The sequence below is a fragment of the Lycorma delicatula genome, chromosome 4 (assembly GCF_047948215.1).
Source record: "Lycorma delicatula isolate Av1 chromosome 4, ASM4794821v1, whole genome shotgun sequence".
NCBI lineage: Eukaryota > Metazoa > Arthropoda > Insecta > Hemiptera > Fulgoridae > Lycorma > Lycorma delicatula.
Genome location: NC_134458.1, coordinates 93,074,443 through 93,097,890, shown reverse-complemented (window position 1 = coordinate 93,097,890; position 23,448 = coordinate 93,074,443). Strand labels below are relative to the sequence as shown.

The window sequence follows — 23,448 nt, the reverse complement described above, 5'->3', positions numbered from 1 at the left end:
TATTGATATATTATAAATATTTATATATTGTACAATATATAAATTTATATAAGAGACATTACAGGAATCAAAAAATAAAAATTATTTATGTAATCAAAGAATTCTGCAATACAATAAAAAGAATTCTCTAAAGATATTTTCTTTAATCTTTGTGGAGTTTTTTAAGTGATAACACAATTATTTTATGTAGTTGTTTTATATCCCTGTAAATTATATCTATTTTTACTTCTTGCACTGCAATTCCGTTGCTATGTTTTTGTTAACAACAATCAGTGATAATAATTTAATAATAGACTATTTTTAATGAAAAACCAAAGCAAATTTTATAATCAAAACATTTTCAGCCATGTTTGCATAAAATAACTGAAAATATTTTGAAGTTAATTATTAAAAAAAAATGTTGTTGTAAGGTGCAGTTAAATGTGTTACTAGAAAAGTTTATATTTTTAAATTATAATTCAGTATCTCCACATTTACAAAGGCACATTTGCATAAAAAAAAGATAATTTCAAAAATATGTACGTTAATAACGGTTAAAATATTTAACTGTCTGTAAGCATTACTATAACTTAATTATCCCGAAGTTCCAATTATTTTCTTTTGAATTAAGAGTAACTTTTGTGGTGTTATCTGACTTTTACCTCACATTTGAACTGAATACTAACCTAATAATATTTTTATAGTACAATATTATGATTTCAATATTTACTATTTGTTAAAAGAAATAACAGTAATACCACCACATACCACCCATATGAAAAAACAGCATTTATACCAATCTTTAATCCTTCAGCAGTTATCTGTGACTTAGATTGCTAGAGTAGTGATTGCTAAAAACTGACCAATCAGCAGGAGATAATCCAGTTGTATTTTTACAATATTAGTATGAATAATATTTATAAAAACAAATGATTATTATTTTATAAAAATAAAAATTGTAATATTTTAACTGCAGTAAGCACTGAATTACTACTAATATAGACTGACATGTAAGATAAGTGGTCAACCATTTGAATCAGGAGGTGAAATGAAAATAGGAGCATACATAACTAACACCAAAAAATAAAAATAAAAATAAAAATTAATAAATAAATTACTGTTAATGTTTCATAACTTAACTATAAAGTAACAGTATATATTGTTTTTAATTCAATATAAATTGATTTTATTGTAATGAACAATCTGAAAATGAAAAACTCACCAGCAAAATTTAACAGTTATGTGTATCTTTAATATTAAAATACCTTTCTTTATACACACATAATAATTAAATTCAAGCAGTAAAATTAGTATATTATAATTAAGACTGATACTATTTTAATAATATATTATCATACAGATGGGAATTTATTAGTACATTGTTAATTATTAAATATAAAAAAGAAGACAATTATATAACATCATTTTTTTCAAATTAGTGTTAACTGCTGCTATAAATGACACTATTTAAAGAGAGAGAAGCAATATTAGCATAATTACAACTACTCTTTTTACTCTAATAATGTACACTTAAAAAAAAGGGATATAGACAATTTACAGAGTAAAAATATTAAATACGTGAATTTCCAATTACCAGTGAATTCTTAATTACCTAGGCTGTTCATATGAGACTATATTAGAGAGATGTAGATGCTTTTTTCATATTTTATATGGGGAAACGACATCAAAGCAAGAATTAAAAGAAAATAAATAAGTATTTTATTTTCACAAAATTAAATTATGTGAAAACTTAATTAAAAGAATTTATTTCATTTAATTAAATTTTGTGAAAATCAAGTACATATTTGTTTATTTTCTTTTGTTATGGATTTTCATCAAGTAACTGCTTCAATCACTGATTAAAGCAATAGTTTTTATCTTAAGCAATATAACACTGCTATTTGTTCTTCAAGTTGCCTCCACAATGCAGCAGGAAAGAATAGAATGATACATGATATTACAAACTGTCACATAAATGCATAAATATTTTTAAATAACCCACTTATTCTTTAAGTCTAAAATGTGATAAGAAATACCACGCTTTTAAAATAGTGTAAAAAATGTACCATCTTGTGGAACCCGTTAACGAGTGTCTGACACACCTAGGCACCCGTAATGGGTTCCTCCACCTCTTTAAAAAAAAAAAAGGTAATGTGAATAGGAGACCTGGCTTTTCCTGATAAGGATAGAGAAACATTTTTGAATACTACACATGCCACTCCTGAACAGAATACATAGTCTCTGGGCAATCACAAATGCATCATCAATCTATCAAGGAATTGGCTTGTTCTGGCACTATTGCCTCTACAGCGAAGCAAGTAAAATGCAATAAAGCAGCTGAACTAATTACAATTACATCTTTATAACAAAAGATTACAATACAATAGAATATAAGAAAAGGGTTAGGTGGTGAAATTAGATTTGGATTTTACTAGTAGGAGACCAAGTTTTACCCAACAAGTCCCTCAGCTACTAATTTGGATTTACATCCCCCTAGACAGAAATCAGAGTTCTTGGAAAGTCCATCACTAAGTCCAGCTGCTGTGCTAACTAATAAGTGCAGTAGCGTGCAAATTTATTTGAACACAGGGAATTTTTTGTTTTTTCTCTGTTGTGGCTACAATGCTTGATCACACCCATTCTTTAAGTTGTCTGTGCAAAGTGAGGTTATTGTTCTTTGGTTATTTTGCAATTTTTTATCTAATAAGTAGTGTTTTGTGAAAGTATTCATTTTTTATTACAAAATAATAGTTATGAATTTTTGGTTCTGTGCATCTTGATAATCCTGGACATATCTCCAAGAAAGTGTTTGAAAATTGTTTTTCTTTCTGAACATACCAGTATGACAAAACAAGAAATAGCTTCTGAGTGTGTTGGACTAACGACAGTGAATGCTATTTTAAAACAAATTAAAGAAACTAGTTCCTTTTCACCTCAAAGGAAAGGCAAATGTGGCCATAAAAGGAAAATTACTCAAGCACAGGATCAGTTAATAGTGAGAAAAAGTAAACTTGATCCAAAATTGTCTGTTGTGGATTTAAATAGAGAATTAGCAACCAGTGGAAAAGATTTACACATGACAACATGATGCTGAATTCTTGCAGCTGGATGGAAAGCTTGGTGATCAGCTAAAAAGCAACTTTTAACACCAGCAATATGAAAAAAAACGGCTCTTGTGAGCCAAAGCACATGCTAAATGGACCAAAGAAGACTGGAAGAATGTTGTTTTCCAAAAAGTCACATTTTTATGTTCAGGGGCAAAGGGTTCCCTGTATTAAAAAAGCATCAGATGAAAATACATCATGGTCTCATATCCAACAGTCAGTTAAACATCTCAGAAAAAAATGTTTTGGGATTGTTTCACATTTGAATGCCCTTGTTCATTACTTCCAATAGAAGGTATGTCGAAAGGTGATGAATATATCAAGATTCTGAAGGAAAGGGTTGTGACAAATTCAAAACAGATTCCCACAAGGCAAGTGTTCCACCAAGTTCTAGCGCAATGCCATACTACCAAAAAAGTGAAAAAAATTTTCAAAGAACAAAACATTAAAGTGCTCCCATGGCCAGGCAACTCAAGACTTAAACTCGGTTGAAAATTTTTGGACAACAGGCAAAAAACGACTCTCAAAAATGATTTTACCACAAAAATTAACATCATTAAAGCAATAACATCAATGTGGTTTCAAGATGAAGAGATCAAAAAAATGTGTAATGCATTGCTGAATCGATGCCACATCGTGTACGTGAAGTGATTAAGAATAAAGGACATATAAATTACTTGATACTCACAAATTGTACAGGTATTTTTTTTCTAAATAAAGTTACTTTTCATTAAATAACATCTGTGTTCAAATTAACTTGCATGCTACTGTACTAGCATGGTGCCACAAATAAGGCCAGGGTGGAGGCTAACATATTTCCCACAGTACCGATACAAGGAAAAACAGGATGAAGTTAAGATCAAGATTTACAATCTTTCCAAAACTAAAAAGCAATTAATATAGTATTAAATGCAAATTATTACTAGGTTATATAATATTTATATAAAACTACCATAGCATACTGATAGCTTCTCTAACTTTCATCAGGAAGATTCTGGATTCCAATTCCAGTCAGGTTTGACATTTTTTATGTATAACAAAATCCATCATTATAAAGTGATTAAAATTGGGCATAAGCCTGATGTTGCTTTGAAAATAAGTAAATAAATATATATACACATATAAACAAGTATATTTTGCTGAACATGTTGTGTAGTAAACTGTAATTAATAATTATCATAACCAATAATCACACAAAAAAAGCAAGCTTAATATATAACTTATAGGTTTTTTAAATTTATAAGCTTTCTGAATATGTGGGTTCATAATCAGATATAAAATACTGTAATGTGATGTACATTACAAATCCTTGTACAACAGCAATATCAGCGCTGCTTGTAAAATCTGATTGTTGCCATGACCAACTGATTTATATAAAGGTTACAATTAAGCTAACTATTAAAACAGTTATGCCAATCTAAACAGTTGATCAGGTTAAAAATCTATTTGTTCAAATATGTGATTATATTTATAACTAAATGTAATATTTTTCTAATTTCAATTTATTATATTACAATCAAATTCTATTTATAAATGTACTAACTTTTCCATACTGGAAATTTTGAACACGATTTACTATTTAAATCCTACAATTCCTAAAGTAAATACCTAAATACATATTAGAAGTTTTTCATTCAAATCGGTTTGATTCTTGTTATCAAACCTTTTTTCCCTACAACAATCATGCACGACCATGCCACAAAAAAGCTATCGATTGAAACAAAATTTGATGTCATCAAACACCTTCCAAATCTTAATACTTCTTTAACTTAATTTCATGACATTCAGAACTATAAATTTACAATTGCATAAAATTATTTGGCTAATTTCATATTACAAGTAAAACAATCTGTATATCATATTTCCTATGTTGTCATAAAAAAAAAAATTAATACTTCTGGTGGCCTAAATAGAAATTTTAATGTTTCTTATATGTATATTAGCCAAAAAATAAAGACTTAAAAATCACTTTATTTATGGATTATTTAAATTTTACATAAAAATAGAATTCTGATTTAAAACATAACCCGACATTAGATGCTTCCGATAAATGATGCACAATAAGCATTAAATTACGACAGCTCACAACTGTAGTGCTATTCTAGTTGACAAAATAAGTCTTAATTCATGTTCTAAAGTTAAAATAATTTGAAAATTTTTTTTTTTACTTCATATATTAAAATTAGAGACCTCATCCATAATAAACTATGAAATGAGTAGAAAAGGGGGCTTCTTAAAATCCTTTTAAAGGGTCAGTTATCAAAAACAGGTAGCTGATTTTCAGTTTATAAGTAAAAGATAATACCACGTTTAGACTAGTTTACAATGGTTGAAAGTGAACTGACCAGTCACAAGTCAGTCTCAAAAATAACAAACATACCATGCCTACCTTGCTGAAGAAAGTAATGCGATGAGTGAAGCAGTTTCCTGTTGTTTTTTCTGAATCAAATCTACAGTTGTATGTCAGTATGCTACGCCCACCAAAATTTAGGTATCCAACAAATAACACCATTCTGCCACAGCGACTAGCTGTATAGCACTTCTTTTGTCTCAAGTCCTTTATATCTGTCAGTCATAAGAAAGACTAAGGCAGATAGTATAATATAACAAATTAATATACCTCTTTTGTTGAGAAATAATACGTTATATGTTGCCTTTACTCGGTAGGGATACTAATACAGTGTAAAACATATTATACGTTTTATAATATAAGTACAATAATTTAATGCAATGTAAAAATAAAATGTGAGTGTGTACCTCCTGAAATGAATGTGTATCTTGTTCTCTATTATAACTTTGTTAAACAAAGCTTTTGAAACTACACCCTCATGTATTCATACTTCTGGAGATTTGCTTTACAGTTTAGTTTTTAAACATTCTGCTTTCCTCAAAAATGTTTAAAAAAGTTTTTAGATAGGTGTATTAAATTATAATCTAGAGATAGTTTTCAGTTGTCCAAGAAGAATAAGAAATTTTAAAATTTAAATAACATCTTCGATCTCTCTATAAAGAACTTTAACATTCAAATTTTTTGTTGTAATCTATTTTAAGTATGTACCCAATGACAAACGGTGACTTAGATATAGAACTCAAGGACCATTAACATTAAAAATTCATTTTATGTGATTAGGTTTTGATCTGGATGTGCAATAAATACCATTACCTAAGAAAGGAACTCTGACTGCTGCCTCTTGTACCTCAGGTATTTTACTTGCATCAAAGCTAAAAGAAAGCCTGTGACAGATGGAGTAAAGCAACAGATTAATGTATTCCTTTCCGTTGTGGAATAATGCATTATATTCAATGTTTCAATGTAGCAGGGGAACAGAAAGTGTTTCCACACCAAAAAGACATTATCATGATTTTGTATGATTGTATCTGATGAAAATCGAAGTACAAGACTTGAAACCGTTAAAGATGAAATGATATTGTATAATTTATATTAAAATATTTCTTTTCAGAATAGTTTTAAAAAGTACCACTATAAATATAATATATAATTATAACAATTTTCCTAGACTTTCAAACCAATCAATCAATTTACATAATTAACTTTTAAACAATATTAGTCCCAATTACACTATATTCTCATTCAAGCATTCAGAAAATAAGTAAAAGTGACGAAATGACTGTTTAAGAATAGTGGATGTAAACTGATAATTTTAATCAGAGAATTTCTTTATAGTATTAAAGCAAATGATTATAAGTATATAAGACCATTATAGTCATGCAGCTGTTGTAAATAATTCTTCATATGCAATTATAATAATAGAAAAAGGCAATATATATGATCTGGCAACGCTGAGTCTACCGGTTTGTTCATCCCTTCCACATGCTCAGTACGAGTTTCAACTCCATTCAGCCAACACATTATTTTTGACAGCGCCATCAGTGAAGTTGTGTTTTTGTTTTGTTACGAAAATGGACCATCGGAATTTAGAGCAATGTTGTGCAATCAAGTTTTATGTTAAACTTTGGGAATCTGTGAGTGTGACCTTTGAAAAGTTGAAACAGGCCTATGGGGAACATTGCTTATCAAGACCACAAATTTTCCGCTGGCACAAATCATTTTTGGAAGGCCGAGAACACGTTGAAGATCAACCTTGCTCAGGGGGACCTTCAACTTCAAGATCTGACGAAAATGTTGAGCATGTGACGGTTCTTGTGAGATCAGACCATTGTTTAACAATAAGGATGATGAGTGAACAGTTAAATTTAAACACTTTCACCATACATCAAATTTTGACAGACGATTTGGACATCCGAAAGGTTTGTGCGAAATTGGTGTCAAAAACCTCACAACAGAACAGAAGGACAATCAAAGAAACATGTGGGTTGATATTCTTGAGAAGATTGACAATGACCAAGAATTCTTCAATTGTGTGATCACAGGTGATGATGAATCCTGGATATTTGAGTACAATCCTGAAACAAAGCAGCAAAGCGAAGAGTGGCACATTCTGTTATCTCCTCGACCAAATAAATGTCAAATGAGCAAATCAAACATCAAAACCATGCTGATTTGCTTTTTTGACTGTAGTGGTATCGTGCATAAAGAATTTGTTCCTCCAGGACAAACTGTCAACCAAGCGTTTTATAAAGGTGTCCTTGAAAGGCTAAGGAAAAGAGTGATTCGCGTGAGACCAGACACTGCAGACAAGTGGATGATTCATCATGACAATGCCCCGTATCACACGGCCATTTCCATCAGGGAATTTTTGACCTCAAAACGCATTCCTACAGTTCCTCAACCCCCCTATTCACCTGATTTGAATCCTTTTGATTTTTCCTTTTCTCGAAATTGAAACATGTCTTAAAAGGACGTTATTTTGGAACTCTAGGGAACATTCAAAAGACTGTGACTGACCAGTTAAAAGCCCCAGCAGTTGAAGCCTTCCAGCGCTCCTACCAGGAGTGGGAACAACGACTCCGCCAGTGTATAGCTGCCCAAGGGAACTACTTTGAAGGGGATAATATTGTTGTTTGAAAAAAATAAAAACTTTGGTAAGTAAGAAGTCAGTCTCATTACTTTTCTCACGCACCTTGTACATCAGAAAAATTCAAAAGAAGCAGATTTTAGGCACGTAGAAATTGCATGTATAATATTATTATGTTAATGTCACAATGCTTCTTCTTAAAACAAAAAAATGGTAATTACAAAAAACTACGCCCAATAGAAAAAAAACCACTTACACAATTGAAATTAGGGTCAAAAATATTATAACATTCAGCCATTAACATTCTTATGACATACAAAAATTTTGTTGTCCAGTGTAATTATGTAAATATTAACTTTGAATGTGGTAGTGGTGAAGAATGGAAAAAGTGAATTGAACTGACAAAATAAGGAAGTACTAAGAATAGGAAAGAATTTGTTGAAGGTAGTAAGAAAGAGGACTAGGTTGGGGCATTCATATGTAAAAATTGTCTTCAGCAAAGTATCATGGAAAGAAAAAAGGAATAAGAACTGGGATCCTTGAAGACATTAGGAATGGAAGATGTTCAGTTGGAACCTGTCAAAAGACTTATTCATCAGCGGAAAAAAATCATTTAATGTGAGACTAGTAGGTAATACTTCTCAAATTTTATTATACTTTTTTCAAATAAGTTAGAATGCTTCTTATTAATTCAATGTTACTTTGAAATTTAAAGTAAAATATTGTAGTATGACTGTAAGCACATTGACGTTAACTAGGTGACACAGTAAAATTACTACCAAACAAGATTACATGTTAAAAGAATATTTGGATATAAAAATAATAAAAAAGTACGAGGTGTGTTCAAAAAGTAATGAGAATTTTTGTTTTTTGGAAAGTTTTATTTATTCGTCTACATTAATGTTATCCCCTTCAAAATAGTCCCTATTAGATATTATATACTTATGCCAGCGCTTTTTCCAATCCCTGAAACACTTCTGGAACTCAATCCTTGGAATAAAGTTTAACTCGTTCAGTGATTTGCTTCTAATCTCATCTATGCTTGTAAAACGACAGCCCTTTAAAGTTGGGAATAGAAAAAAGTCACACGGGGCCATGTCTGGCAAACATGGCAACTAGGGTATCATTACAGTGTTGTTTTTGGCTAAAAATTGATGAAGCAATGAAGTGTGAGCAAGTGCATTATCATGGTCCAAAAGCCATGAATTGTTTCGCCACAAATCCAGGCTTTTATTTTTGATTGCTTCACACAAATGACGTTAAACTTGTAGGTAATACTCCTTATTGATCGTTTAACCTTGTGGCAAGAACTCATGATGCACTATGCTGTTAAATCAAACAACATGGTGAGCATAACCTTCACATTCAACTGTACTTGTCGAGCTTTTTTCAGTCTTGATGATCCAGAATGCCTCCACTGGAACGATTGTGCCTTAGTTTCGACATTATATCCATAAACCCATGTTTCATCACCTGTTATGAAACATTTCAATAGTTCTGCATCGTTGCTGACTTCATTTAGCGATTCCTGAGCAACTTCCATTTGCCACTGTTTTTGTTCAAAATTCAACAATTTTTGAACAAATTTTGCTGTCACACATTTCATACCAAAACATCTAAAAAATTTCATGGCATGAGCCAGTTGATATCCCAACATCATCAGCGACTTCTCTGATTGTGATTCGGCGATCATTCATGATCATTTCTTTCACTTTTTCCACGTTTTCAATGGTTGATGTGTTGGGGCATCCAGGGCGCTTGTCATCTTCAAGGTCTTCACGATCTTTTTGGAAACACTTATACCACTCATAAACCCTTGCTTTACTCACAGCAGACACACCAAAAACAATATTTAACATTTAAAACATTGCTACACTTTCATTCCATTCTTATAGCAAAATTTAATACTAATTCTCTGATCCATTATTTATACAAATAAATAATCACTGATCGTACCAAAACACGTGTTACCTTTTGACAGCTGACAACAGACTACACATCCAACATGGCTAAAAATGTACAGATACTTTTCAGACATGTTTACCAATACAACAACAAAAAAATCCTGAGAATTATACAAATACAACCTGCGAAATTTCAAAATTCTCGTTACTTTTTGAACACACCTCGTACATATTGTGTGTTAATAAAAGATTTTGAGAACTGCATCACTTGGCTCTGTATAGTAGTGGAATGTAATAAAAATTATTATCTTCTGTAATACTTCAATGGAACATAATGTAAAAATCATTTACCATATTTACTCGTGTAATTCATGTACCTAAATTTTTAAACAATATTTTTAAAAAAATATTCAGTCATAAATATCATTTTTTCACTGATTATCACATTTTAATTTTAGTTTTATTATAACCTATGTAAAATCGTTTCCTCCCATAAATCACACTCTACTTTTAGATAAAAAAGTTGGTCAAAAAATGCATGAATTACACAAGTAAATACAATATATAAGAAGCGATTCTCTATGCACGCATTAAATCATACTGGACGGTCTATATTCAATATTTCAGTAGTTTAGATTTTGTAAGCAAACACTATACCTTCCATTGGGATTGTCTAAAATGACAACAGTTCTTTGTATTTCTAGTATCATCTGCTAAAAATACTCTTTTTACACTATTTTGTAAGAACTGTTTTTTTATTTGTCACATAATATTTTATTATTTCTTCTTTTTTTATATTCTTATAAAGATAATCCTCAGCCTACAAATGACAATTGTTTAAAACCAAAACGGCCAAAATAGTTTTATACTTTCTTAAGAAATATTATAAAAAATTAATTTTGAGCATAATCTTGTTTTCTGGTTTGTTTATAGAATTTTGTATATGCTACACTGTTTTATATTATTCCATTATTTTCAAATGGCTTCAAACAAATGATTTTAGTATTATGACCTCAAACGCGCTACAAATATATTTTAACAAGAAAAATTAAACATAGGAAAAGATAAATGAAACAATATTAGATCTTTGCTAGAAACCAAATTTGAGACCAATTATTAATTTACAAGCCACACAATCCAAATTTATAATTGATTAAATTCAGTAGCAAATTTAAAAGTAATCCCTAATTTACTCAAATCACATTTGTGCATAACTAAAAACTTTTATTTTCAATTTTAAAATAAAATACTAGCAGTAACCAAGTAGTAAGAATAACATGATTTGAGAAAAATTAAAATTTATAAAAGATGATACCTACAAGACAGGAAAAATATCAAAAATTCTTCTTTATCTCTTTCTACAAATCATCACCAAAAGAGTCTTATAAGCCACTACTGATTTCAGTGTTTGCTCCTTATATTCATATGCTTTGCAAATCTTTTTGCAAATTGAATCTAATTTATTTAATATTTTAGAAAATCTTATACTTTTTGTTATTTCACACATATATACAAAATACTTCTATAAAATACCTAGGCACAGTTACCTAACTCAAACTGCAACTATAAAAACAAAAATAATAAAAATAAAAAATAATAATAAACTAAATAAAATGCAGCAAAAAAATTTATAAAAAAATTAATTGTTTTCTTTGGCTTTTTCATAAAAAATTACGATCAATAGAATAGGTTAACTATGAAAATAAACATTCCTTTACAGTTAAAATCTATCAGTGAACACACTTTCATCTACAGTGACATATTGAAATATTATTATGAACCTCAGTGCTATTTCCTAAACAAAATTAGAAGTGCAGTAACCAAGAAAATTAATAGAAATTTCATAAAAAGTATAATTTTCATATCAATTGATTCATGACAGTTACATCAATCACTGAAAATGATGTAAGTGATACCAGCTAATCTAACACATTAAGCTCAAGTAAATTTGGTTCAATTATTACTAAACAATAATAGTTTTATATAATTTTCTCCAAAAATCATCAAGGAGAGCAACATAATATGCCAGGCTGCATCATGTCAATTGGATGTTCCAAGTGCTCTTATACTGTTCAACCTAACAGTATAATACGTTTCTCATCTTCATCATAAGTGTCACTGCACATTATATATAAGGAATAGGAGTCCTGGTTTTACCCAATAGGCACTCAGCTGCTACTATAGATTTTTGTGAACCCCATGGATAAGACGAAGTCCACAGGTGCATAAGGTAATCTATCTAGCTCCAATACAGAAACACTTATCCTCCTGTCTCCTAGGTGTCAATGTAACACACTCCAGGTAGAACCAAGGTGCACTAGTCGCAGGAAATTTTAACGCACGGTCCATGCATTGGGGATCTGATAGGACTGACAGCTGTGGCATTGGACCTTATCTGTCTGAACAGTAGAGATGTTTATACATTCAGGCAGGGTGCAACAGGATCTATTGTTGACATAGCATTTGTGACTTCAGAGTTGGCCACGCGTATTTGGGATTGGCAGGTGTGGGACAGCCTCTCCAGTAGTGACCAAAAGCCAGTCATAATGACAATAATGGAGGAAAAATCTGGTGGAAAAGGCCCTCCAACATTCATTGGTTAGAGCACCAAAACCCTGGATCCTCGTGCTTGACCTCGGAAAAGGGCACACAGCACAGGAAAAAGCATGTTGTTCAGTGGTTTCAATTGAGGCAGCATGTGCAAGTCTACTGCAAAAGTATTCCAGAAAGGGGCACCCGCCAGTGTACTGGTGGGCCCCTGAAATCATAAAAAATAGGAAGGCCTGCCACAGGGCTAGGAGACGCATGACGAGGGCATACCTTCCTGCTCTTAAAAACATTCCTTACAGATAGATATTGTGAATGCAAGAAGGATCGTGTTAGATGCATCTGAGAAGCTAAGAGGAGGTCTTGGAAGAAACTAATTTTGGAAGTAGAAATGGATCCATGGGGCAGGCCTTACAACATACTGGTAAGGAGAGCCTTAAGGCCTAGAGGCCCTGTTACTCAGGATGTCCATGAGATTCGTAATATAATAGACAGTCTCTTCCTCGTAGGAGGGAGCTTAGGTTTGATGAGAGGAATAAACAGGAGGGCCCTCCTCCTTTCACTTTAACTGAATTTTTGGAGGCAGCAACACAATTACCTCCAGCTAAGGTGTCGCATCCAGACTGGCTGCCGAATTCAGTGGTTAAGGCTGAGCCGAAGGTTTTTCTTGAGGTTTACAATAGTTGCCTCGTGGAAGGCATATTCCCCGAGATATGGACGCGCCAGTGGTTGATGCTTGTTGTGAAACCTGTAAGAGATCTGGCGCTCCCTTCTTCTTACCAGCTGCTAGCAATGATAGATGCGCTGGGCAAGATACAGAGCATGTGCTCCAGAACAGAATATCTCAGACAATTGAAGAGAGGGGTAGACTCTCTGCTAGTCAGTACAGCTTTCGCAGGTGAAGGGCCACCCTCAATACTGTGGCAGCAGTGTGTGAGGTGGTCTGGTAGAACTGCAAGAGGGGAATGGCGAGGAATTTCTGCCCTTGTCACTCTAGACGTGAGAAATGCATTTAATAGTAATTCTCACTTTGCCATAATGCAGACCTTGGAAGAACATGAAGTGCCTTTGTATTTGCGATGAATGGTTCATTCCTACTTATCGGGGCGCAAGCTTGAGCATCAGGTATCAGGAGAAACAGTTCTGTGAAACCTTCACAGAGGAGTGCCTCAGGGGTCGGTAGTTAGACTGACTCTCTGGAACCTGAGTTATGATGGCGGTTTTTGAGTTGCTCTTCCGTAGGACGTAATGATGTTTGGTTATGCTGACGACCTCACCTTGATTGTCAAGGGAAATACAAAGAGAGAGGTCATTGACAAAATGAGAGAAGCATACAAGATTGGATGGCAGGGGTGGGACTTATACTAGCTCCAGATAAGACGGAGGTGGTAGTGATCTCCATGGTTAAGAAGGGACCGACCCTCAGAGTAACATTAGAGGATAGGAGAATAGTGTTGAGGCCGGCAATAAAGCACCTCGGCATATGGATAGACACCAGGTTAAGATTTAGCACATATGCAGTAGAAGCAGCTAATAAAGCCGAGAGGACTCCAAGATTAATAGCTGGCCTCCTACCTAATACTGGTGGACCGACTATGCATCAGAGTAGAATATCAGTAAGAGTGACATATGCTAGAATGCTGTTCGGGGCGGAACTTTGGGCTGATGTAACAAGATTTGCAAAATATCATGGAAAACTAGAGTCGGTTCATAAACGATGTCTGCGAATCATAGCAGCATATAGAACAGTCTCTAAGAAGGCAGCTGAAGTCCTGGCGAGTGCAATGCCGATAGATTTGGTTGTTTTGCAGAAGCAAAATAAAATTGGGAGTAGAGGCACCTGCCATTAAGAGACAAAAAGTGCATAACATTCCAGATAACAGAAGAATTAATGGAGATTTGGCAGGAACGGTGGTACTGAACCACTAAAGGTTGGTGGACCCATCGCTTTATAAGCAACATCAAGAGTTGGTGTAGGAGGACCCATGGCTCACTGAGATACAGCTTAACACAGTTCCTGGAGGTTTCAGGGCGTATCTGTATAAATGCGGCCTGGACCACATGGATTGCTGCCCTGACTGCGATGAGGAAGAGAATCCTGCCCATATGCATTTCTCTTGCCAGAGCTTTGATGAAGAATGCAGGGAGATGTTAAATATGTTAGGCTTGGAAGACATATTCTGTCCAGAGGACACACAAAGCATAATGCCAAAAGGAGTTAAAGAATGGAAAATGGTTGTGAACTATGTTAAGGTGACGGATAAGCTACATATTTATGAAGAGTCCCACCAAGAAATGAGACATTGGAGGGTGCCGGGGCGAATAGGCCCGTGACTGAGTGCTTAAGGGGTTCCTCCCCGAGCACGTGGGGGTCGCCTCTGCGCAATTAGGCAGTGGGCACTCCGCATTTCAGTGCCTGACGGCGTTACACTCCCCTTTACCAGATGTAATGCTTTCCATGAGCAGTCCCAGGAAGGGGACAATCAGTGAGATAGGAGTTTTAGTTCGCAGAGTGCGGGCACACATAGACACTTAACATCTAGCCAAATCTGTGCGAGTCCAACACTCCCCCACTTGTGGGGGGGGAATGTAAATGGTATTTCTCTGAGTCATCAGAAAAAGAAAAAAGGTAGAACCTAGGTGCTTGAGTCACCTTCCCTGGCTCTTGTATAAGGAAGATGGAATAAAGGATAAGAAAAGGAAACGGAAGAGGAAGCAATCCAAACGGCTGCCTATGATCAAGGTAATTTACTGTCTCAGGGCCTGCTTCTGCATACTGCAGACAACAAAAAGACAAACTAAGAAGGGATGTCTGCATGAAAATATTTTACCAATAATCCATAAGGAACCATTCTACATACAACTCATATTTTGTTCCACATAATAAGCTTTACTTTTTAATTTTAAAGAAATGCCCAGCCAGCAAGAAATTAAAGCTCAAAGCTGTGTAGAATGAAGTCAGAACATAAATATATGTGAAAACAATAGAGTTGAAGCACACTAAAACACAAAAATTTGTATTCATCCTCAGAAAATTGCTTGATAACATTTAATTGTAATTAATAAAAATAATTAAAATCATAAATGAAGCAGAAGTTTACAACCAAATTATATAAATAAATTTACATTTTGTGTTATTTTCTCACTCTTTCATTAGTTCGCGTAAAACAAAAAGCGTAAGGTTAATTAAAGTAGAAGTTGCAATATAAAAATTTTAATTTCTCACAAAGGATTGTATGAAATCCTTAGACACCAAGATAATAGCTATTTTATTAGCTTGAGGAAAAAAAGAAGGAAAAGCTTCACATGGATTTAAACCAAATGGTGAATTTCAAAGGCAGTATTATCTAGATCTATAACTAGATGCTAAAATTGACAAAGTAGATGATAATGATGAATTGCATCAAAGGGATTATAACACTAATTCAGAGATGTCTATAGAGAGAGTGCTCCTAACAACTTTGAAGTCCTTAGATAAAATAAAAATAATGATTTAATAAATAAAGAACATAAAACAATTACACAAATATAATTACAGACTTAAAAAATAAATATTAGAGGGAAAATAACCAAATAGTATTATTTTACACTTGGCTGACTCAAAAGAAACCTCTTGTATTGAAAATATAGATGCAACACATGACGAGTTAATTTTTAGAAAACAATGTGTATGTACAGCATGACTGTAAAATAAAAGTAGAGTTTTTCACTCTTATCTTACTTACAGATCCAGGGGACAAAGCCTTCCTAATGAGGTAAAATGGAGTACCATAGATGCATGAAGTAAGCAAATATAAGCATTCCAAAATACCCAATATGAGAATTATTCTGTCACAGACTGGTTTATTTCTACATTGCAAAGAATTAAAATTACAACTAACTTCCACAATAATTAAAATTAATTACCTTTATTCGTTAAAAACGAGAATTAACTGATAATCCACCCAGTGAGAAGTTATAAGACTATTACTTATTCAAATATATATAAATTACAAAGTTAACCAGAGTTTTGGTAGGATTCCTCCTTAAAGTTGATGCTGTAAGTTTGAAATTGTCCTTTTAACATCTATTTTGTCGTACCACTATTCAAAAGTAATAAGAAAAGTGTAACCAATTTTTAAAATGATTAAACAACAAATGCAGAGGTAAAAACACGTTAATAAAAATCCCCAGCTTTTAAAAAACTTCATATTTAATACATTAAATAGATTTACACATTTTGTTTAAGTGTATTCAGTAAATTCATAAGTTTTTAACAAGACTGAGTGAAAATTAAAAGTTAGGCCCTACCAGTAGGGTCTAGCTGAACAGTTTATGATTCAGTTGTACAGTTCCACAAGCTATAAAATTTCAAGGATGGGAGAGATTCTTCTTTTAGAAACACTGTATCTATTCTCAGAAAACTCTTTAATCTCAGGAAAGAAATACAGCTTTTATTGTAGCATATATTTATGGTGCTCAATCCAAATAGTTTTTTAATAATTTTGCTAATAGTCTACAATCATTTTGTGTCTAGTCTACAATCATGCACCTCCCCAGGTGGTGGAATGGGAATTTGTTCATCAGATATTGGGTACAAAGGAAATTAAATACTTCCCTAAACAACGTGAGGTTGGCATATATGTTATAGCACCAAGTAAATAATACAAAATAGTAGGCTGATAATCTACTGCTCCCATCAAGGAAATAGAGCCTCACTCTCCTGAGGTATTGTAGGCTGAGCACTGATTGCCTGGAGGAAGTGTTGGGCACAACTGTCGGTGAGAATATTTGTCTAATACTGCAGTTTCTCTGAGGTTAGATCATCCTTCCTCACCACCCACCTCTTTTCCTTACCTTCAATCCTTTATTCCCCATTTTCAATAGATGTAGGTTTGACCCTACTAGGATCATGTTGAGGATGCCAAGACCTTTAAGACATTGCATCCTTGACATAATCTGATGGGAGGACTGCTTATGGACACTAACGGTGTCTTTTCTGTTCAGTGGCACTACACTAAGCCTAAAGACTGAAGAGCTTATCATAAATGAACTAAATGTTCATTTATGATAAGGCATTTATTATAACTGCCAGAAAATGGCAAACAAGTAGATGACATGATCTCCAATATCTCAAATAACGTATAGTCAACATATGCAACTATGGAATAAGCCAATATTCCTGAGTACACATTAATTTTACATGATGTAGTACATGTGTATTCAGAGGTAGAGTGGTATACTCCTTTCATGAAAGAGTGGAAAAATTAAAATACTTGTACATCTGTTAAAATCTTATTTACATATGTTAATTTATGTAGTCATTATTCTGTAATAACACAATAAGCAATCAAACTACCAAAGAGATAATCACTGAATTCTTACTATGATGTATAAATTTATAACAGGATAAATATAAAAAAGAACTTCTGCTGCATTGAAATTCTAAGGCAATGATAGTCAAGAAAGTGATCACACTGTGGCAATTAAATTTAAAATACTTATACCTTGAATTGAAATAGGTAAAGCAATCTGTATGTTTACAAAATACAGAAACACAAAAATATTTTGTTGACCACAAGCACTCATTACTTTAAAACTTCAAATCAATGGATGAAGCTATTACTCAAAGAAAATCCATCATAACAAAAGAAAATGCACAAATATGTTTTTTTGATTTTCACATAGTATGGTTTTTAAATAATTTTGTGAAAATCAAATAACAAATTTGTTTATTTTCTTTTGTTACACATTATATGTAAACTTAATATAACATGCCGCACATGATTCTTTAACAATAATCAATATTCTTCAATAAATCATTTTTCATGTACACACACATACAGTAGTGAATCGGTAATCTGCCGCGTGGGTAGAAAATGCCTTCAATTGGTACTTTCCTGTGTACATCACTTATTATGAGTTTAGATATTTTTTCAAAGTCAAAGTTTCATATACATGTTCTACTGTGTGCTAGTTGAAAGTGATACCATGAAGACAGCAACAACGATCTCTAAAGAACAGAAACCTAGACTGAGATAAGCACTATTGAAATACCAGCCAACTGTATTGTCAGTAGGTGCTTTACCCAACACAATCAGTTGTATGTACAGTCTACTACCTACACCATAAATTTTACATGTTCTTATATTTAGGAAACTTTGTTCATGTTCAAACACCTCCCCCCATCATTAATCTAACCTTAACGTAAAATAAACTACAAAAACTAACAACTAAATTACAAAGTACCACCTCGCAAATATTTTTTTTTTTTACAAAGCTATTTCTCATGATCACCAAATTCAATCTCATTTTACAATAAGAATCACACAAAAATGCAGATGGTGAATAGCATCATAGTACGTAAAACACCTATTCAGGTTGCAGAATCATTAACGGCAGTCACTTGATGAATGAAATTCAAAATTCAACATTACCAGTTAGCACAGAATGAACAACAAGCATAGACTGTACAACCCATAATATAATTCTGTATTATGCAAAACCAAACAAAAATAATATAGAACATATATAAATAACACATGAACTGAATGGGAAAAGAGGTGCGGGGGTGATGTATAACAGGAAAGTACCCTTTAATCTCCCGTGGAGTAGTAGGTGGTATAGGCTCGCAGGTCTAGAAATTTTCTGTAAGTGGGGTTGTTTGTCTCGTACTGCAGTTCCCGTAAACTTATGGTTGCCAGGTGTCCTGATTAATTGGAATTGTCACCGGTTTTAAGCCTCATGTCCCGAACGAACCTTTCAGGACGTCCAAAAGTCCCAGTTTCACAATTTTGCTATTAAGCATTTTCGTTCATTGTACAAACAGTTTGTGCATGGTGTGGATGTGCGGAAGTGAACATATTCAAATAAGCTTGAGTGTATGTATGAGACTGACAGTAGCCAGAAGCAGTAGCACAGCACTGGCAATACTGGTTTTGGCCTCCACTTTCAGTCTTCACACATGTCGTGATTGTCAGATGTTTTTTTTTATGCACGTGGTATCTTTTGATTCGGAAGAAAACTATAACAGTAACTGAAAGCCAAAGAGTCATCTGGCAGCTTTCTTCGACACAACGTATATGACTGACTGCTACAATTTACTAACCGTGACAATGTAAGTAGTTTTATTTAATAATATGTTAGTGAGTTTTGCTAATACTGTATTGGCATTTTTAATATTCTAATGGTTGTTTATGTTTAAAATATATAAAATATTTATTATTTTTTAGTTTTGTCATAAAAATGCCAAAGAGAAAATTGATTGAAAACTATAGTGAGACATATCCGTTCATTAAAAAGGCAGAACTGAATATAAAGCCTTTTGCAAACACCGTAATACATATTTAAGTATTAGCCATGGAGGAATTGCCGATATAGAAGATCACATTAACAAGAAGCATACTTCCAACGTAGCATCATCAAGCACGTCTAAAACTGTTATAGAATATTTTGTAAAACAAAATAACCCAGACAAATGGACAACCGCAAATGAACTGCATTTCGCATACCATGTAATTAAAAAACATTAATCTTTTACTTCTACAGACTGGCTTAACAAATTAATTCCAAAGAAGTTTAATAATTTTAAAATTGTCATACAACTTTCTTTGGCCAGAACAAAAACAACTTGTTTGATTAATGAAGTTCTTGCGCTTCATTCAGTGCATCTCATTCCTAACGAACTTCAAAGTTTCTCATTTTATAGTATTAGTACCGATTCTAGTAATCACAAAGATAAAAAAATATTTCCACTTTTAATCCAATATTTTTCTAAAGCAAGAATAAATGTAAAATTGTTAAAATTGGGGAATTTAAAGAAGGAATCTTCAGATATGGTAGTCAATTTTTGTATATAAATGTTAAATGTCTTGAAAATAAATTTAAAATATGCATTGGATTTGGGGGCGACAATGCTAATTTTAATTTTGGCCGATGACAAAGAAATGGAAATAATAATGTGCACAGTAAATTAATGAGAGAAATTGGATCAGACACTGAAGGAATAGGATGCCCTGTTCACATTTTACATAATATGCTACAAACTGCAGCTGACCAACTATCATGCGATATTGATCAAATCATTTTTAAAATATTGAGTTACTTTTCAATATATACAGTCAGAACCAAAAGACTAAAAGATTTCTGTGATTTTGTAAATATAGAGTATAAAAAATTACTCTCGCATGCAAAAACGAGATGGTTATCGTTATTACCGGCAATAGAACGAACTTTAAAATTATTTGAAGCTCTAACGGCTTTTTCTTTTTGTCTGAAGAAGAAGCACCAAAGACTCTATTAGATTTTTTTAACAATTCCCTTAGTGAAGTCTATGTTTGGTTTCTACATAGTAACAGTAGCATTTTTCATTCGCATATTTTAAAAATAGAAGGAAGAAAAAAGTCAATTACAGATGTTCTAGATGTAATTTTTTCAGTTGAGAGTACATTAACGGAAAAGTTGGAAGTCCACTTTTTCCGTATCCAAGTTAATCGATGTTAAATAAATACAAAAGAAAATGAAATGATTTCAAAGGGACAAATTGATGGATTTAAAAAAGAAATAGCAAAGTTTTATGAAACATTGATAGATTATTTGAAACAATGGACAAAATGCCATCAAAAAAATATTCTGCGTTTTCCTGGATGAACTTGCAAAAAATACCAGAATGGTCAGATCTGAAAAAACAGTTGAATATTTAAATACGAAAAATATTGTAATAAATGACACACATTTGTTCAATCAATTTGTTACCTTAAAAATATATTAAAAAGAGAATTACAATCTCCAAATTGGAATGTAAAAATGGTGCAGAAAAATGGGTAGTTATATTTTCGCAAATAAAAATGGAATTTCCTAAACAATATAAAGATTTACATTGCATGTGCGAGTATATTTTCTCAATACCAGGGCATAATGGTAAAGTGGAGAGAATATTCTTATTGATGGAGATTCAATGGACAGATGAAAGAAATAGACTTCCTATAAATGTAGTTGAAAGTATTCTACAGTGCATTGAAAACTATGATTTCAATTGTTGCCAAATGTATGATTATGTACTTAAAAATAAAGAAGTCTTGCAGAAGGCCAAATCTAATGAAAAATATACAAATTGATGTTTAGAATTGTTTTTATTCCTATCTTTATGGTTTTGTTTATTTTTTATTGTTCCTGTTCCAATTAATAAATAAATAATGTTAAAATCTGATTTTATTATCTTATGCAATATAAATTAAAAATTAAGTAGAAGCTACATGGCAGCCCAAGCAAGGCAAAATCTTTGTGAGAGGGAAAAACTAAGTGGTCTAATATTGTTGATTGTTCAAGGGCGGGGGTCCCAGATTGACTTGAAAGAAATCTGGCAACCCTAGGTAAACTGCAACAGAGTAGTAACCCCCAACTGGAGTTGTAACCCTGGAACTTGGGGCTACAGAGAGGTCTAAACCATGAATCAAATCTTTCTCTGTAATACTGAATTAATGGTTATATTTTTATGAATATAGCTGGAAATGGTAAAATAAATAATACATGTAAATGACAAACTAACACACTATTTTGATTTTTTTTTTTTTACGAAAAGATAACAGAAATTGAGAGCTAATCATATATGTACTAATGTATACTACATTTGTATACACAGCTAAAAATTAACTTTATTAAAATTTATTAATAGTGCTATAGTTCAGTTATATTTTTAATAAATGAGGGTTGAGGTTAGGTATGTGGAACAAAAAAATAAGTACATATGAATAATGAGTAAATAATGTAAAAAGATAGTGGGACTAGATTAAAAAAAAAAAACAGAATAATTCATGCAGTAAGACAATAACAGTCTGTATTTATTCTACTAACCTTGGAAACTACAATTAAATAGCAATCAACTTACCGCAAATCTATTAATATTAACTGTAACTGGTCATACAAAATAGTGTTGCTTATTAAATATCTGTCCCTTTTAATCCAAGGGCCTACCATTGGTTTCAACAGCCTTGCATAATATTATTAACTGAATAAATATGCCAAAATAGAACATATCTCAAACTGAAAAGTAAAAATTCACTACTAGTTACACAAAAAACAATAGTTTTTTTAATTATTATTAATAATTTCATACTTTCCTCAGTGTGTCCTTCAAAGATGAATATATTAAAAACCAATTGTACCTACAAATTAGTGAAAAGTGGAATTTACTAACGGCATTGAAGATTAATTAACTGAAAAAATAAGATGAAAACCGTATGTATGCTAACGGTTGTACACATTCCTCAATTATTTTAAAATTACGCGGAGTTATATGTACTCGAGTTTTTATTGGTGGAAACGAATCAGCAGATGCTCGTAACAACCTTGGGATTCGTTCATACAACAGAACGGTTAAATAAAATAAAAACCCATAGAAAACAAAAGGTACTGTGCTGCAGTTACATCTCAAAATATTATTTCGAGCATTCTACCACAAAATATTAGATATCAATAAATGAAAACAATACTTACACCACATGTTGCCGATTTTTCACGTTTAAATCGATGACAATATTAAATTACGATAGGACATCGGGAAAAGGTATTTTCAAGAACACATTTTTTTGTTACACTATTGTACGACACAATTAGTCTTAATTTATTTTAGCCTATTAAGTTACTACACTGAATCACAATTAATAACGATTATGCCTTACAACCTATAACTCAGCTGCCATTTTTAAACCAGGATTGTTTGAACACAGATGTGTGCTTCTTCTTTTTCATTCACAATTGCCAATGGAAACCTACTTCGGTTGATGAAGACGGTTCTAAAATAGTAACGTAAATACATGAGTATAGAATTTCATCAACTTATAACTAATAAAATTATTTTGACGTTTTTATCTCATAGAATACATTTTATCTCTCAGTTTTTTTAGATAATATTATATTAGATGTTATTTTATACAGTATTATATAAAACACTAATCGACATTCTAACATAAGATATCTAACTCCCTAACAAAATGTTTT

The 23,448-nt window shown here is 32.3% G+C and overlaps 1 protein-coding gene across 1 annotated transcript in view; it reads right to left on the bottom strand.

The window, feature by feature from the left end:
- ACC (acetyl-CoA carboxylase) overlaps window positions 1-23,184 on the bottom strand; it is a 390,006-nt gene extending 366,822 nt beyond the window's left edge. Inside the window, exon 1 of the mRNA XM_075363681.1 lies at window positions 22,945-23,184. The gene's annotated coding sequence lies outside the window, so the exon portion shown is untranslated. The remainder of the gene's footprint in view (window positions 1-22,944) is intronic.
- Between the last annotated feature and the right edge of the window lie 264 nt (window positions 23,185-23,448).